This window comes from Chiloscyllium plagiosum, unplaced genomic scaffold, assembly GCF_037043375.1.
Source record: "Chiloscyllium plagiosum isolate Xiang-an unplaced genomic scaffold, Cpla_swu_hap1 HiC_scaffold_5, whole genome shotgun sequence".
NCBI lineage: Eukaryota > Metazoa > Chordata > Chondrichthyes > Orectolobiformes > Hemiscylliidae > Chiloscyllium > Chiloscyllium plagiosum.
The window spans coordinates 109,643,584-109,655,704 of record NW_028270143.1 but is presented as its reverse complement, the minus strand read 5'-3'; the positions used below and the strand labels follow the sequence as shown (position 1 = coordinate 109,655,704).

Below are 12,121 nucleotides of genomic sequence, written 5' to 3'. Positions count from 1 at the left end.
TCAACCTCCTTCGTCACCTTTTCAAAGAATTCAATAAGGTTTGTGAGGCACGACCTGCCCTTCACAAAACCATGCTGACTATCCTTGATCACATTATTCCTATCCAGATGTGCATAAATCCTATCCCTTACAATTCTCTCTAAGACTTTGCCCACAACAGAAGTGAGACTCACCGGCCTATAGTTATTAGGGCTATCCCTACTCCCCTTTTTGAACAAGGGAACCACATTTGCTATCCTCCAGTCTTCTGGGACTACTCCTGTAGACAAAGAGGACATAAAAATCAAGGCCAATGGCTCTGCAATCTCCTCCCTTGCTTCCCAGAGAATCCTAGGATAAATGCCATCAGGCCCAGGGGACTTATCTATTTTCACCTTTTCCAGGATTTCCAACACCTCTTCTCTACATACCTCAAAGCCATCCATTCTACTTATTTGTGCCTCAGTATTCTCATCGACAACAATGCCCTGTTCCTGAGTGAATACTGAAGAAAAGTATTCATTCAGTGTCTCCCCAATCTCTTCCGCCTCCACACGCAACTTCCCCCTACTATCCTTGACTGGACCTATTCCTACCCTAGTCATTCTTTTATTCCTAACATACCTTTAGAAAGCCTTAGGGTTTTCCCTAATCCTATCTACTAAGGACCTTTCATGTCCCCTCCTTGCTGCTTTTAGCTCTCTCTTCAGGTCCTTCCTGGCTACCCTATAACTCTCAATCGCCCCAATTGAACCTTCACGTCTCATCTTGAGGTAGGCCGCCCTCTTCCATTTAACAAGGGATTCCAATTCCTTATTAAACCACGGCTCCCTCGCACGACCCTTTCCTTCCTGCCTGACAGGTACATAATTATCAAGGACACTCAATAGTTGCCCCTTGAACAAGTTCCTTGTCATTTCCTGTTCGTTTTCTGAGGGGTTGATAAATGGTATCTAGATCTATGTGTTTGTTTATGGCGTTGTGGTTGGAGTGCCAGGCCTCTAGGAATTCTCTGGCATGTCTTTGCTTATCCTGTCCCAGGATAGACGTGTTGTCTCAGTCGAATTGGTGGTTTTTTTCATCCATGTGTAGAGCTACGAGGGAGAGAGGGTCGTGTTTTTTTGTGGCTAGCTGGTGTTCGTGTATCCTGGTGGCTAACTTTCTTCCCGTTTGTCCTACATGTTTGTGGCAGTCCTTGCATGGAACTTTGTAGATGACGTTGGTTTTGTCCATGGGTTGTACTGGGTCTTTTAAGTTTGTTAGTTTTTGTTTGAGAGTGTTGGTGGGTTTGTGCGCTACTAGGATTCCAAGGGATCATAGTACTCTGGCTGTCGTTTCTGAAACTCCTGTGGTGTATGGTAAGGTGGTTAGGGTTTCTGATTGTGTTTGGTCTGCTGGTCATGGTTTGTTCTTGAAGAATCAAGATGTTACCTTGCCAGGTAATGAAACGTCTGGATATCAAACCAACAGCTCAGCGAGCAAACCTCCACCCTAAACCTCAACCTGAGCTACAAATCTTGCACCTTGCTATTTATCCAGTCCATGCTCCTCATGATTTTATAACCTCTAAGGTCACCCCTCAACCTCCAACACTCCAGGAAAATAGCTCCAGCCTATTCAGCTTCTCCCTATTTCGCAACTCCTTCAACCCAGGCAACATCCTTGTAGACCTTCTCTGAACCTTGAGGTTTCACAACATCCTTCCTGAAGGAGAGAAACCAGAATTGCACACAATATTCCAAAACTGGCCTAACCAATGTCCTGTACAGTTGCAACATGACTTCCCACCTCCTATACTCAATGCTCTGACCGATAAAAGGAAAGCACATCAAACACCACCTTCACTATCCTACTTACTTACAACTCTACTTTCAAGGAACCATGAACCTACAGTCCAAGGTCTACTCTAAAGTCAAAAATTTACAATTGTAATTATAATCACAATACAAACTCCAACTGTGCAACAAGAGGAAGAATAAAGCAGGTCTGAATTGGCCAGATCAATATTATAAGACTACAAGTACAGCTCCCTATAAGTACAGCTAAATACTGTTATATACTATTTTACAAGCAACAAATCCATTACTTTTACAAAAAGGTGACATTATGTGAAATCCAGATGAACAATCATTTGTCATGGCATTCATCTTTCCAATTAGAATCTTTCAGAATAGCTTTTAACTTCATAAATTTCATTTCTTTTTCAGAATACAAAAACAATTAAGCTGTGCTCAACTTTTATAAATCACTGGTTTGAACTCAACCGAAGTATGCTGTCCAGTAAAGACACATCGGGAATGCAGAACTATGTCACAAGTATAACAGGATGAGCGCCATCAGGAAAGGAAAAACATGGGGAGAATATTCACTAAACCAGTGAAGGTTACAGGTTACATTAAGCAAAATGCTCATGATTATGAGGGTTTAAAATGCAGTAAATAAAGTTGAACTATTCCCAATGGCAGAAGGACTGGTAACCAGAAGTCACAGGTACCAGATAATTGGCAAAGATAAAGGACCTGAGGAAATCGGAAAAGATTATTTTTAAAACATAGTAAAATATGATGGTCTGGATGTCTTTAATGCATCATTAACGTCATCTTTAGATCACATTGGCAAATTGGAAATGTAAGGGTAGCAAGAGATAAAAGCCATCAAGTCAATTTAGAAAAGATAACTTTGCATCAGTGCACTCACCAATGGAGCCAGAATCAAACAGGGATGATTCTGATGAGATAAAAAACCCAACTGTCAAGGTAGAAAATATATTTGCCAGACTTTTGGGGCTGAACACAAAAGTAACTCACTAGCCGGCAAGCAATATGTACATTTAATCACTTCACGTCCAGTAGATTAACTTCAGTTTTGAAATAAGGAACTAGGCTACAATATAAAAAATGAACAGGAAGAGACTACATTAGTCTGTTTAGCGAGCTCTGTCATTGAACACAATCATGACTGATCTTGGATTTCATCTCTACTTTCCCAACCTCACCACATGTCCCACGATTCCCTGAGACAAAGATCTGCATCTCAACCTCGAATATTTTAACTGCAGCGCATTTAATACCCTCTGGGGTACAGAATTCCAAATATACACAACCCTTAAGTTAAGGATCTCCATTCCAAATGATTGTTATCTGGAGATTCTCACGTGAAACTAAATTCCCCAGCAGGAGAAGCAAATTCTACCTACTGTCAGGGTACCTATTGAGATGTTGTATATTTCAATAAGCTCACCTCTAATTCTTCCCTGAGAGGACAGACCCAATTTACTCAGTCTCACACCATAGGAAAACTCTCTTATCCCAGTGGCCAATCTAGTGCATGTTAACTGTAATGTCTCTCATGCAATTATAATTACTCATTTTAAAGGTGTTGTCTCACTTGAGCCCTGGACAAGCATCCCAAGGCTTCTTGACTGTTGCACTCTAATCCTTTCACAAGAGAGACTAACATGCTCCATTTTCCTCCTATTGAAATACTGCAACTGCACACTAACTTACTGAATTTCTTGTATGGTACCCCAAAGTCCCCCCTAAAACCAGCATTTAAGTTCTTATCTGAATGCCAAGTTCCTGCACAATCCTCACATTCCCTGATATCATTAGTCCCCACCTTGCTGGAGTTAAAGACTGCATTTATTAGTTACTACAATTAGTGGAAAACTAAAATACAACATGCAACTCAGATTATAAACAAGACACAAGTTGTAAAGAAATACGAAGCCATCTTTGGGCTGCAGCAGCCATGAAATTGGGTGATATGTGGCACTGAAACTGACAATTGGCTTGGAAATTCTGGATTCTGCAGATTTGTCGTGAAAAATTGTTCCAATTCCTGGTCAAGTTTGGCTTTTGATTGAAGATGTACTTCCAACAATCAGAAATGGAGGGGGACATTCTACCCTTTGATTTTTTTTTAAACAAACCTGCAAACAGAGTGATGTATGTATAAGCTTAGCTGTATTGTTCACTAAACATTGTAGCACTAGACGACCAGACAACCATAAACACATGCACATACACACCAGAGATGGAGCTGGTTTTCAACCTTTTCTCTTGTACATTTCTGGCTGGGGAAAACAAATGGGTCTTTCACCCAGGCAACTTTATTTCACTTCACATGCACTCAATCTGGAGATGTAACCAACAGAAGTTGGTTCAGTTTTTTCTGTATTATATCTCTTCCTCAAATTTTTCTCAAATTCCTTAAGATCTTTCAAGATGCAACATTCTAAGAACGACATCAAGGCTAAATGCAAGCCACACAGGAATTTTCCAGACAGACACTAAATTGCATTCACGGCTATCTATGCCTTGTAGATCTTTTTATTTTTAAAAAGACCAGTACTATTTAAAAATTCAAGTAACCAAGGCAGGAATTGATTTTGAGGTCACGACAACTGTCACTGAACTCTATCCTTCCTGACAAAAGGCTCAAAAGCTGTACGTAGAATGCTGGGTGAGGTCACAAGGTTTCATACAACTGCAGCAATGAATCCTAACTGCTACACTGAAATCCCCTTGTAATGAAGTGCACCAAACAATTTGCCTTCTTGATTGCTTGATGCAGGTACACAACAATTTTTAGTTACTCAAGAACAAGGACAACAAAGGTTCTATTGGACCTGAACATTTCCAAAATGCTTACGATTTTAAAAAATACTGTTTATTCCTCCACTCCAAACTAAGGTGAAAATGTTCCCACGTCACAGTACATTTCATGTTCTGGTCCCCTCATTTTAACTGTCCAAGTTCTCTTGAACTTCTTGCATTCTCTTCAGACTGCATGCAAGTACAATTGGATGTCTTCGGTGAATTTGGAAGAAGTAAAATTGGTGTCCTTTTCTCCTTATTTTTCAAATCAACCTATTCGGAAATGTTATTACACATTGCTGGAGTATGTGGAACTTCAACTGGGCTCCCCGGTCCAGCAGTAGAGCCACTACCACTGTGCATCAAGAGGGCCCCCCCATTTTGAACTCTGATCCCTGGATTCGGAATCCAGAGTGCTAACTATTCCACCCTGGGAATCCCAAGTCTGTTTTGCTTTATTTTGTTTTGCGTTCCTTTTTTTCGCACTTCTGAAGCAAATGGGACTTGAACACAGACCTCCTGGTTCTGGGATAAGTATTGAAACACACTGAACAGTTCTGGACTGAGAAAGTTCCACAGAGACCAGTGTCCCACCACCAAGTCACCCTCTATTTACAAATGGGAGTCCTCAACACTAAGCCAGCTCCCTCAGAGCTAGCTCTCAGAAAGAACAGGATGTCTGACACACTGGTTCTCATCTGTCAGAGCTGAAAAATGTGTTACTGGAAAAACGCAGCAGGTCAGGCAGCATCCAAGGAGTAGGAGAATCAACATTTTGGGCATAAGCCCTTCTTCAGGAATGAGGAAGGTGTGCCAAGCAGGCTAAGATAAAAGGTAGGGAGGAGGGACTTGGGGGAGGGGCGCTGGGAATGCGATAGGTGGAAGGAGGTTAAGGTGAGGGTGATAGGCCAGAGAGGTCAGGAAGAAGATTGCAGGTCAAGAAGGCGGTGCTGAGTCCGAGGGTTGGGACTGAGATAAGGTGGGGGAGGGGAAATGAGGAGGATAAAGAAAGCTGCATTCATCCCTTGTGGTTGGAGGGTTCCTAGGCGGAAGATGAGGCGCTTTACCTCCAGGCGTCGTGTTGCCATGGTCTGGCGATGAAGGAGGCCAAGGACCTGCAGGTACTTGGCAGAGTGGGAGAGGGAGTTAAAATGGTCAGCTACGGGGTGGTTGGGTTGGTTGGTGCGGGTGTCCCAGAGGTGTTCTTTGAAACTTTCCGCAAGTAGGCAGCCTGTCTCCCCAATGTAGAGGAGGCCACATTGGGTGCAGTGGATGCAGTAAATGATGTGTGTGGAGGTGCAAGTGACGGATTTGGAAAGATCCCTTGGGGCCTTGGAGGGAAGTTGGGGGGGGGAAGGTGTGGGTGCAAGTTTTGCATTTCTTGCGGTTGCAGGGGAAGGTGCCGGGAGTGGAGGTTGGGTTGGTGGAAGGTGTGGACCTGACGAGGGAGTTGCAGAGGGAGTGGTCTTTCCGGAACGCTGATACGGGAGGGAAATATATCCTTGGTGGTGGGGTCTGTTTGGAGGTGGTGGAAATGACGAAGGATGATACGATGTATCTGGAGGTTGGTGGGGTGGTAGGTGAGGACCAGTGGGGTTCTGTCCTGGTGGCGATTGCAGGGGCGGGGTTCAAGGGCAGAGGAGTAGGAAGTGGAGGAGATGCGGTGGAGAGCATCGTCAACCATGTCTGAGGGGAAATTGCAGTCTTTGAAGAAGGCGGCCATCTGGGTTGTTCGATATTGGAATTGTTCCTCCTTGGAACAGATGTGGTGGAGGCAAAGGAATTGAGAATATGGGATGGCGTTTTTACAGGGGGCAGGGTGGGAGGACACCAAGATCACTTCAGTCTTCTAAGCCCCAATGAATATGGGCTCAAACTTTAACTATTTCTCATAAGTCAACCCCTTACTCCCTTCAACTCTTAATGAACCTTCTCCAAATTGCCATGATATTATCCCACTGAAGTTAAAAATGGCTAAAATGTGCATAGTACTCTGATGTGGTCTTGGCAACATCCTGTACATTTGTAGCAAGATCCCACTGTACAATAGCACTCTAATCTCTCAGCATTTCAGCAATATTCTGTTCTATTCTTCTTGCCACATTTCCCCATGTTATACTCCATTTGCCAAGGTTTTACCCAGTCATATAACCCACAAGAAATTAGTCAAACCATTTCACCTTCACAGGAAAACCATCTTGACTCTTTATAATGGCACTGAGTTTGTAAATGTAACATTACAGCCTCCTTAAAATGAATTCCTGCATTTTCTGAAGAATCACCACACTCAAAATGTTAACTCTGCTTTCTTTCCACAGATGCTGCCAGACCTGATGAGTTTCTCTAGCAATTTGTGTCTTTTTCAGATCTCCAGCGTTCAGAGCACTTTGTTTTATTCCTGCATCTTCTCCCCCATTTTGAATTGGCTGTAAGATACATGTGCCATTATAGTGTGTCACTTTCAAACTTGATATGGATTTCAACTACATTATAATTACTATTCACAATAATTCTTTTGACTGAGATTATCACGTAACCCTGCCTCATGACATAAAAGATTAAAATAGCATTATCCTTTGTTTCCTAAAGTAATACATTATGGGACAGACTACCAGAAAAAACGGTTCAAAGTCATCCTCTATACCACATTTGCCAATTTTGGTTATGTGAACAGTCATAACTAGGATGTATTAAAGGCAACAATCTCCAATACTTTCTTCCTTAATGTTCTCTCCAATGGTATAATTATTGTTAGAAGACCTGTAAACTAATCCGGTGTTTTCTGGCCATTCGTGATCTTAATCCAGAACCGTAATGGTTTTCATTCTTCATCTCTCAGCCAAGATCCTCTCTTACTAATATATTTCTTTCCTGACCTACTAACAGCACTACCCTTTCTTTTTCCTGTTCTGTTAAGTCTTTTCCAAATATTGAGCACCCTGGAACTTTCACTTTCTTCACCTTGTGCACATGGGTAAGCACTGGTAATTCCCTCAAAACTTTTTGATTTGATTTATTATTGTCACATGAACCAAGATACAGTGAAAAGTAGTGCATTGCATCCTATTCAGGCAAATCATACCTTACATAAGTACATTAGGGTAACAATAGAACATTAAAAAAAGCATTACAACCAGAGGAAGAAAATATAATCAATTCTTTTGTAGCACTGCTAAATCTGTTTAGTGGAAGTCTTCATACATTCCAATAAAGAGACTTAAAATTTATTTTCTTAGTACCTTTTGCATCAAACTAATTCCCTTTTAATCTATTTCCCACCCTCCCCATTTTTATTCACACAGCTGATGTCGTTCATTAGATTTCATAGTCTCTTGTCTTCTGAACTCTCTCCATCCCTCTTATTTTAGAGCTCTTGGCAGCCCGAGATAAATGATTTGCAATGACACCGATCAGAGCACAGTTTAAGTGAAACCCATCCTGGCATAATAGCTCCCTGTTTCCAACAAACTGATGCAAAAGCTCCTTTTTTTTTCCAAATCAGTCTTTTAGCTATATTTTTGATTATTCATTTATGGGAGTTGTTATTGGCGAGATCAACATGCATTGTCCATCCCCAATTGTTATTAAAAGGTGCACAGCCGCCTTATTGAAAACCATTGCAGACCTCAGGATGTACAGACATCCCCATAATATTATTAGGGTTGAAATCCAAGGAGTTTGACCGAGTCAGAGAAAGAACGAAAAGTCAGGATGGTTGTGGCTTGAAGAACTTGGTTCTCATTCATCTACAGCCATTTGTCCTTATAGATCAAATAAATTCTAAGTTTGGAAGGCGCTATCAAAGCAGACTTAATGAGTTCCAACAATCCATCTTGTAGGCAGAACCATTGCTGCCACTAGGCACTGGTGAAGGGGAGAGGAATGTTGAATGTGATGGAGAGGGTGCCAATCAAGCTGTGATAGTGTCAAAGCTTATGTTTATTAAAGGCGTATTCCATCATAATTCCAATTAATTAATCACAGCAGATTTTGGAGAGTCAAGACAAAAGCTTTTTGCTGTATAATTACTACCCTTAAAGCTAATTATCATCTTTGCCTCATTTATATGGCTGGTCCAGTTCAGTGTTTAGTCAATCTTAACCAGAGGATGTTAACAGTGTGGGATTCAGCACCAGTAAAACGATTGAATGTCAAGGGTAAACGATGACCTAAAGCAGCAGCACTCTGAAAGCATGAGATTTCAAAAACTCCTGCTGGAACATAAACTGGTGTCGTGTGATCTCTGGCCATGTTGCAGATGGTCACTGCTTGGCACTTGTGCTGCAAATAATATTTGCGCCACACATTAGCCTATGCCTGGATGTTATGAGTGTCTTGCATCATATGGACAATCTGCTTTAGTCACAAATGGTACAGAATCTTGTACAATGAGCAGAGAACATGTCCTTCCATCCATTTTTGACCTTATTTGTATATTTAAGATCACAGAAGCAGCAGCAGGAGGAAATGATTAGGCAAGAATGCTACCATGAGAAACGTACAATGATGTCATGGAGCCAAAATGATTTGCCTCCAACAACCACAAATCTCTAGCATTGCGCAAGGTCTCACTCCAACCAGTGGAGAGGTTGGCCCAGTCGTTGACTCCAGTTATGTTAGACTCCCTGATGTCACATTCTAACAAATGCTGCCTTGACATCAATAAATGGTCACGCTAACTTTACCTCTGGAATTCAACTATTTTATCTATGTTTAAACCAAGGCTGTAATGAGGTCAGGAGCTGAGTGGCCTTAATGGAACTCAAACGGAGGGTCACTGAGCACATTGAGAGCTAAGTGCTGCTTAATCACACTGATAACGACCTCTTCCAGTATTTTGCTGACAGAGCCCAGCCAATTAGTGCTCTTTGTGCTGCTTTTAGAGAACAGGGCATACCTGGAGAGCTTTCCACATGGCGAGGGAGGTGTGTGCGCCATAACTGTATTAAAACAGCTTGGCAAGGGTAGTAGATATTTCTGCAGCACAAATTTTCAGTAATATTGACAATATTGTCAGGGTCTACTGCAATGGCAGCATCCAGTGCATTCAGGGAACATCACATAGAATGAATCAAATTGGTTGAACAAAATTAAACATCACACAACACTGTTTTAGTACAAGTAGTTTATTTGGAAGCACAAGCTTTCAGAGCGCTGCTCCTTCATGAGGTGGTTGAAGACAGCCATCTGTGATGGTAGGGTTCTCAGAAGACCAAGATGGATCATCCACTTGGCGTTGCTGAATGAAGGTAGAGGTGAGTGCTTAAGCTTCACCTCCCGCATTGACGCACTGGGCTCTCCTGTTATGAACGAGGATAGTTGTAGAGTAGTTCCCCTCCTGCTTGTTCATTATCCACTATCATTCACAACTGGATGTTGCAGGACTTCAGATCAGACCCACTGTTTACAGAATCACCTAGCTCAGTCTATTTTCTGCTGCTTCAACATTTTGGCATGCAAGTCGTCACGTGTCATCTCTTCAGCAGTTGACACCTTATCCTTAGTTAGGCTCAGGACTCTCCTGGCTCACTCTCCTCCACTCTACATTGAACTAGTTTCCATAGTTACTGTTCAGTAGACAATACTGCTATGGATCTGACAAAGGGAAACATTCTCCCTCTTCAGCTGCCATCGAACCACAGAATGCCTACATTCCAAAACAAGAGGGCATAGGTTTAAGCTGAGAGGGAAAAGATTTAAAACAGACCTAAGGTGCAACTTTTTCACGCAGATTGTGGTGGGTGCATGGAATGAGCTGCCAAAAGTAGTGGTGGAGGCTAGTACAATTACAACATGTAAGAGGCATCTGGATGGGTATATGAATAGGAAGGGGTTCAAGGGATATGGGCGAAGTACTGGCAAATGGGACTAGATTAAGTTAGGATACCTGGTCGATATGGACAAGTTGAACTAAAGGGTCTGTTTGTGCTGTACGTCACTATAAACTATGTCCCATGATCATTGATCACTTAATCACGTGGAAAACTTCCTTCCTGTTTATCCTATCTCGGTCTTTACAATTTGAGACATCTCAATCACGTCCCTTCTCAAACTCTCCTGCTCTAAGGAAAACAACCCCAGTCTGTCCAATCTCTGTTCAAACTCTCCATCCCAGAAAACAACCTGGTAAAGCTCCTCTGCACCCTCTCCAGTGCTACCACATGGATTCCAGAACTGCACACAAAACTCTAGCTGTGGCCTAAGCAACATATTATACAGTTCCAGCATAATCTCTCTATTCTTTAATGCTCTGCCTCAACTAATAAAGGTAAGTATACCATATGCCTTCTTAAATCACTTTATCCACGTGTACCGATATCTTAACGGACTGGTTTTCATGAGCATCAAGGTTGGTCTGATCCTGGGTGTTTTGCAGGTTCCTATCAATCATACTATATTCTTTGCCTTGTTTACTCTGCCCAAGTGATGTTCGATATGAAGCAGTCAAGGAGGGCATTAGATAGCAATAAACATTATCCTTGCCTATATCTGACCTGATGCCATGAGACTTTGCGGTCCAATGTCAATGGTGAGAGCTCCCAAGACAACTCCCTTCCCAATGTATAACACGGCGCACCACTTCTGCTGGGTATATGCTGCCTGTGGGATAGGACATACTGTGGAAAGGTAATGTCTGGAGGTTTACCTGTAAGGTATGATTCCACTCGACTATGTCCAGCTGTTGACTTCCAATTTTGGCTCTAACCTCCAGGTGCAGAAGGATTCTGCAGGATTGAGTTTGCAGTTGTTGTTTCTGAAGCCCAGATTGATGTCAGGTCGCCCACTTAAGTTTTTTTCCTTACATGGCTTTAGACTTTGTGATGGCTTGATGCAAATGAATGGCTTTCTCGGCCATTTCAGAGGGCAGTTAAGACTACCAGTTGTTCTACTGTAATGCGCGCCTCCTCAACAAGAATTAGCTACAACATGATTGATGAATTGTGTGTTGTTTAGATCACATGAACTTTCCACTGAACGGGTACAGCGATCTTCTACTGCGCAATTTTCTACAGCAGTTTTCCATAGCGAAATTTTCTATATCATGAGATTGCAGAGGAAACAATTGTCATGTTATAGCAGAAGATCTGTAAGTCAAGCTATGGTCTGAGTCACATCTATCTAAGACCAGATGAGGACAACAGATATCTTGCCCCAAAGGAAATTAGACAAACTGAGTTGTTTTGGTTGACAACAGTTGATACTGGTCAGTTACCTGGTCTCCATTAGACTCACTTTTAAATGTTAGTTCATTTTGCTGAATTCAAATTTTACCATCTGCCAATGTGGGATTTGAACCCATGCCACATAATTCGTCGACAGCTCTGACTACTTTTTCACAAACAATACCATTATGCCACACCTCCCCAGTTGTAAAATCTGTTTACCCAATGCCAATTAGTGTGCAGCTCAAGCAAATATCCAAAATGATTACGTTTGAGGTTCTGAATATTATTTTTGTACCCTAATTTGTCGTCTCTACCAAACAGCATACCTAATTTTAGGTGTGTCATTTGTTCTTACATGGGCCACTACAACTGGATCAG

At 42.0% G+C, this 12,121-nt stretch overlaps 1 protein-coding gene across 7 annotated transcripts in view; it reads right to left on the bottom strand.

The window, feature by feature from the left end:
* Positions 1-12,121, bottom strand: part of lmbr1 (limb development membrane protein 1) — a 268,615-nt gene that overhangs the window by 173,686 nt on the left and 82,808 nt on the right. The gene's annotated exons all lie outside the window — the stretch shown is intronic.